We start from the raw sequence: 6,736 nt of genomic DNA on the forward strand, positions 1-6,736 counted from the left end.
TGGAAGTAGATCTTAACCCAATGAACCATTAAACCCCCTCCAATTTATTTCGCTGGGCTTCAAATGACACCTATTCGCTAGAGTATTAAGCAGATCTTTGAGTCTTTTCCAACAGAGGCCCTGATCCTGCCTTTGAACCTGCATTTGATTTTAAGACACTTAAAAGTCGAGGGGTAGGTAGGTACATGCTTAACAGCAAATGCGTGATCTTACCGTTCTCACTAGTTCATTGTGTATAACCAAGTCCAATATTTTCTAATGTAAAAATCCTTCCCTGTGCAAGGGCATTAAGGTAGTGGCTGGTACAAAAGATTGCTCGGGGACGAGGCAGGCTGACACTCTCAGCGTGGCACGGCTCTTACTTGGTTGTTAGTCTACAGCATCTTTCTCCTTTTACTGTGCGAATACTGTACCCTTTGCATCTGCAACCAGAGTCAACTTCATGAAGCTAAGTTTACGAACCTTCATCTCAATAGAAAAATAAAAAAGGTTTAAGTATTTAAGAATACATATATAGCCACGTAGCACAGAAATACAGGTTACATTCATGCTGAATTTCATTATCATTGGAATTAATAATAATGTAATCAAGACATAACAGAGAATTTAATTTTGCGGCAAAGAAACCACATTTAGTCTGTTATGTATAACATTTAAAAAAAGCTAGAAATGACCATCTATAGATCCTGCGATAACTCTAGGTGGTATACAGCAAACACACATAAATGACCCATATTAAGATATTAAAATTATTCTCCAATATAAAAAGCATTCATTTATCGATAATTTTTTATTTACTCCTGAAAGCCTTGCCGGTGGGAGAAAGCACACTACTGCTTCGCTTGATTTAAATACAATTGCTTCAATAAATAACAGATAATTATGTGGAAAAAATATCAAAGGATGGATTTCATTGTCTTTTGTTCATTAAGCAGCACATATTATGTAAGGTTATTTGAAAAAAGAATCGCTAAACAGTATTATTCAATTAATACACCATAGGAAAATTGAAGTTATGAGATTATGATTCAGTAAAGATTTTAAGCAGCTTCCTAATTTAACTTCATTGACAACAAGTCGTATACTTTCATTCTCTTTCTGGTGAGAGTCATTCTCTTAACTGCTTCTAGGTAACTGATGTAAATAAAATACCCGGAGAGCACCCTTGAATGTGCACACAACTGTGCCAAGGTCTTCACTGCCCACACCTCACGGTAGACAGTAACTGACTCTAAAAATTTATCTATACTTTTGTTTGGAGATTATTTGATATGAATTGGTAGTCCCAAAGTATTTTCTGTAGAGAAGTCTGTAGCATGCCATTACACCAGCCTGGTATAAATGTTTATGTCCAATAAAACTATGCTGTAACGAGTACAAATCTCTATGTCATCACTGCCTTGAAATCGAGTGTTTTAAGACGACTGCAAGACTACAATTCCTTCTGTCACATCTATATAATGTTTTCAGTTTTATGCCTGGGAAATTTCAGGAAATCTCTTGTCTGTCAGGGGGGCCAGCCTTCTGGAATAATCAAAATTGTTTCGTTACAGGAACTCCTCTTATTAAAACTCCTCTCATTCATGATTTTTAAATAGACAATTCAAAAGACTGGGCCTCAGTCTTCTCTCAGTCACATGAGAATAACCCCATCAACTTCAATTATCTTACAGTTGATGGAGAATAACCCCATCAACTTCAATTATCTTATAATAGTATGAAGATCAGAGATTTATCATTGTCCACTTGCTGCTATCTGTGTAATAGAACACTGTGGGCATCAAGTTTAGCTTTTTTCTGTAGAAAATGATTTCTCTTTAATACTTTTAATAATGAGATCTAACATTGTAAGAATCAAAGGGACTTTTAAGAACTTTTTATTTGTTCTCTTTTGATTATTTTTTTTCTAATATACCCCCAAAACTTTAACCAAAATCTAAAATAATGAGATCAAAACTATTTAAATTTAAACACAACATTTCTAGACTATTGAGTTATGTCTGCTTAAATCATACTAAGTAATACAAGCTGAAGAACCATAGCTTCCAGCCAAGTCTTTTGTGTATTTGGAAAAGCTTTATCCAGCCTATGTTAAAAATTGCATTAAACTACATGAAAATTTTATTCCTAGTGTGTAAAACCAATTATGCTGTTCCCTTACCACATTTCAATTGTGTTTTGAAAATCTATGTATTATCCACAGTCCTGAAATTTGCCACATTAGTAAATCCTAGTTCTTCAGTCTTTAGTGTAACGATATATCATGTTACATGGTGAAAACTGTTTTCTCATGATACTAGATGATTTTGAGAAAACTTCATATTCAAAGCAGGAAGTACAAGAGTAGACAATTTTGCTAAAATGAATAAATCAATTGAGACTACTGGGCTGCAGCTGGAAAACGGGCTGTGATCTAAAACCAATTATAGGCAGGTGTATCCAAACATCCCCTACAGGGAACATGTATCTTGGCTTTTCAAATCTAGTGTTCTGTCTTAACTTTGCATATGGTCTCCTTCAGTATATATTTTCAGACAGCAGGGAAAAGGGTTAGAGAATTTCCCCCCAATCCTTTTTTGTATGATGGTGCTGATTTTATAACATTTCTTAACTTTCTTAGAAAGTCTATGATTACATTTTCTTCTTTGACTATTTAGCTTTCTCTTAACTAGCTCAAGGAAGACACTTATCCATTCAACAGGAGTAAAAAAAAATGGTACTGCTCCTTGTAATGCTGTCTCTGTGAATGTTAGCCCATTATGTAGTTCTCATGGAGGTTCAAAAGATTTTAAACCAAGTTTAATGAGTGAAGTTTTTTATTTTCCTAATTTACTTGCTTTATATATAGAGCTAGAACACATCTTCTGTATTTCAGAAGACGTCTTTTAAAATATACAATTTAAATGCTTATACTAAACTTCAAAATACGTGACAGGATTTGCAAGATGACTTTGAAAATTCATCATAAGGTATTCATACCACCTAGATTTTGGTATCTACTTGAAAAATCTGACTTGTGCAGCTGACGTCCTTCAGCTGTATGCGCAGTAAATAGAGACAGAACCCCCAGGGGCTAGTTTGGAGAATCTAGACTGGGCTCCAAACTCTGACTATTCCTCTGAGGAACCTCTGCTAACTGTACCTTAGGCAGATGCATATCCTTCAGTGCTGGGAATACCTCCTGCCTAACACTTATTACTATTTAATTTTGACATCTCTAGAATTTAGTACACGTTATTTAAATAATACATACAATTCACAACTATTTATTGAGACAGAATGTACAAACGCTTATTCACGGTTATTCTCTATACAATTACAAGAACAGCAACTTAGATTTCTAAAAAGTGCTCATTGAATAGGGGAGTTCAGGTGACATCAACTATATAGTGATTTAGCTTAAGTTTTAAGTCCCTTAATAGAATATGCCTGTAAATTCCACCTGACTTATAACATCAACTAATTATAACAATTGGATTTTTTTTTTAAAATAAATAAACTTTTTAAATGATTGCCAAAGACAATCTTGCATATCCAAGGAAAGAAAAATTACGGTTAAAATTTTCAGAGAAATGAGAAGAAACACACATTTTATCAGAATAGCTGCATTAAGTTTAATAATGACTTTAAAGCTTATAGATGCAGGTCCCTCAAGATCTCATGTGAGTTATGAAATCTAATTTTATTCTCATAACTCTGTAATAAAGTTTTATAAATGTTATAAAAAAGGTTTTTACTAAGAGTGAACAGAAATCTGAACTATCTGGCCAAGTAATAAAAGCGTATTCCTTTGTTGCTAAGTGTCAGACAAGAGGGTTTACCTGAAAATTAATCAATAAGTCTTCCTTTTCCGCTTGAGTGCATTCATTTTTTTCTTCATGGGATAATGGGGTTTTTTAATGGTTTTTCCATTAACATCTAACTTAACTGCCAGGAAAAAGAAGGCAAACATAAAAAAGAAGAGAGATAAATAGTCAAGAAAAAGCTTAGTAATCTTTAGTGATGCGTTACAACTTTGCAATGCATTTTGTTTCTCTCATTTTTTACTCATTACAATCAACAACGTAACTCTGGGCTTCCTCCAGCATCGCAAAAGGGGTCATAATAGCAGTTTGAGTATCCTTATGCCGGGGTAATCCTGAGTGGCAAATCCTATATCAGCTGAAATACTAACTTTGAAAAGAACTTTTGATAAGAAAATAAACTCTCATGCAGTATTCTAGGCGTGTGCACTCAGAATGACTTCTGGGTACCTCCCCTGAACGCCTCTGTCCTGGAAAGATTACAACACATTGCTGGCAGATGGATCATTAGTCATACTTTCAACTGCTGATTATTTTGGATAGAAAAATCTGATTTTTAAAATGTTTTTAATAAAGAACACACTTTAGAGAATAATTTTTGCCGCATTTGTTAGCTTTTGTGGCTGAATGTCTCAAAAATCCTTTTTTTCACTCTGAATATTGCTTTTGCAACTGAAGATCAATAATTACTTTCCCACCATCATTGAAAAATAATGACATGTCCACATATTTGATCAGCTGCAAATTAGGCCTCCAGCTAAATGGCACCCCTTGGACAAGTGAGCCAGGATATAACAGGCGGATTGTTTTGCTGTCAGACATGCCTGCACAGCGATGCAGACAGAAAGCAAAACATACTTTTTTGGTCATCTCTTTTTTTTTTTTAAAATGAATATAATAAAAATAACTGAGGAAACTGGTGCACTCAAAAGTAATAGTCGTGCTTACCTGTTTTGCTGGATAGGAAAGGCTGATTTCTTAACAGCTTAACTACACCACATTCAGTTGTGGCCACTTTTATAATGTCCCAATCACACCTTGTGAATTTAAAAAAAAAAAAGTATAGTTAAAATATACCCTTATACTACTTCTTTAATTAAGAATTTAATTTCATTACTACTTATAACTTCATTTTTATGATGAGATTTAAAGAAATCACTGCTTCCATTTTTACTTACCCCTCCCCAGAATTATCTTATGCTTTTATTTATACATGGCTGATGTGTTTATTATATTGGAATGACTCCATACCTTTAAAGGCTGTCATGCTATGCTTGGAGAGGACTTGTTTTAAAACTCTGCTTTAGTTAGTGAATGTCTTGAAAAAAAAAAAACAACCAGTCTTTCCTTGTTCCTTCTTTTGTTGAATAGGAAGCTGGAAAAAATCCAGTGATCTCTGGCATTACTGTCTTATAAATCAGCGCAGTATGTTTCTCTAAATTTCACACAGGGGTGAATGGTTTTGGCAGTACAAAATGGATAATGTGAATTAAGTGTAGTCTTTAAACTACTTTTCCATATGTAAGGAAACTCTGAAGAACCTCGAATATCAACCAGAGAACTTGTCTCATGTCTTATTTCTTACATATTAATTATTCTGAAAGGATAACATGATGACAAAAATAGAAGAGGAGAGAAATAGGAAATGGAAAAAAGCAGGACATTCTAAAGAAAAGAATCACATTTTGTAGCACTTTGGTGAATAAAATACACATTTCAACTAAATCAATTAGATGCAACTCCACATAATTATCCTGAATGCAAACTTAACTTGCATTTAAGCTGCTACAGGAACTATGCAGTTTGCCTGTTTAAAAAGACAGATTTTATCACCAGCTAAAGGCAGTTCAATTAAAATTGGAGGCTTAACCACCCAGAAGCCTGCTGGCACTGTCTTGATGAGCTGTAATTCTAATTGGAAGCTCTTTGCAGTGAGCGTACAACAAAGAACCGTAGCTGTTTTTCCAGTGATGCCCCTGTTCTTTGCAGATGTTACCTACGTAGCACGTCCAGAAGGAGGTTTCATGAAGTGCTCCGTAGATGAGGGAGGAATGGAGAAGTCTGGATCCATCCGAAATACAAAACTGGTGCATTCTTCTGTCATGAAAAGTCTTGATTTCCATTTTCCTGTAATCACAAAAATATTTTTCCTTCAGATGTTTTTATTTAATTACTTTGCTGACAGAGTTAAAATCTATTCTGTACATCCAAGGAAAGGCCAGAGGGGATTGATTATACGCTGGAAAGCGTTTACAAGGAGGTGACTAGCTTGAAGCACATTAAAATGAAAGCTGTAGGAATGGTAACTCAAGCAATTATATTTGAATCTATTTGTATACTTTAAAGCCTATGATAACATATTCAGTGCAGTTGGAGCTGACAGAGTCTTTATAAGAAATATCACCAACACCGTTATTAGTATTTGATTATTGTTAAACAACCTCTTTGTTAATCTTTGGTTTCCTCACTAAATGTTCGTAAGTTCAATAGTAATGAAGAAGAGAGTACTTTATTGCCTCTCTCTGCTCTAGTTCCTTCTCATCTTTCAGCCACTGAATTCAGTGTAAAATGCCCTTATGCCCTTGTAGGGTAAACTTCACAAGGCAAGACTTTTTTTTTTTAAAAAAAACCAACCCTGAAAATAGATAATAACTAACATCAGAGATTTCCATTTTCAGCTGAAACATTATCACTAGACACTATTCTCGGTTTATTAACTGTGATACTTTAATAATTAGAAAGGAAACATATGACATTTTTTTTCCCCTCTATATCATTTATTTCAGGGTTTGAGTAGACTTCTAAGATACTATTTGCAATTGTAGTAGACTAAATATGTTTACTCTGTTACGCAAATGTAAGCTCTAATATTTAACAGAGCTGCTGACTTTTTTTTAAGTCTAATTCTTAATCAAAAATTACTTCCAAAAATC

At 34.2% G+C, this 6,736-nt stretch overlaps 1 long non-coding RNA gene across 1 annotated transcript; it reads right to left on the reverse strand.

Moving 5' to 3' along the window:
- Positions 1-347: 347 nt before the first annotated feature.
- LOC106892222 lies at positions 348-4,840 on the reverse strand. The gene is made up of 3 exons (XR_001412830.1): positions 4,752-4,840; positions 3,822-3,927; positions 348-468 (listed from the first exon to the last, which is right to left on the reverse strand). It is a non-coding gene; the product is annotated as an uncharacterized LOC106892222 (long non-coding RNA).
- Positions 4,841-6,736: the final 1,896 nt, after the last annotated feature.

The sequence above is a fragment of the Calidris pugnax genome, unplaced genomic scaffold, assembly GCF_001431845.1.
Source record: "Calidris pugnax isolate Ruff unplaced genomic scaffold, ASM143184v1 scaffold177, whole genome shotgun sequence".
Taxonomy (NCBI): Eukaryota; Metazoa; Chordata; class Aves; order Charadriiformes; family Scolopacidae; genus Calidris; species Calidris pugnax.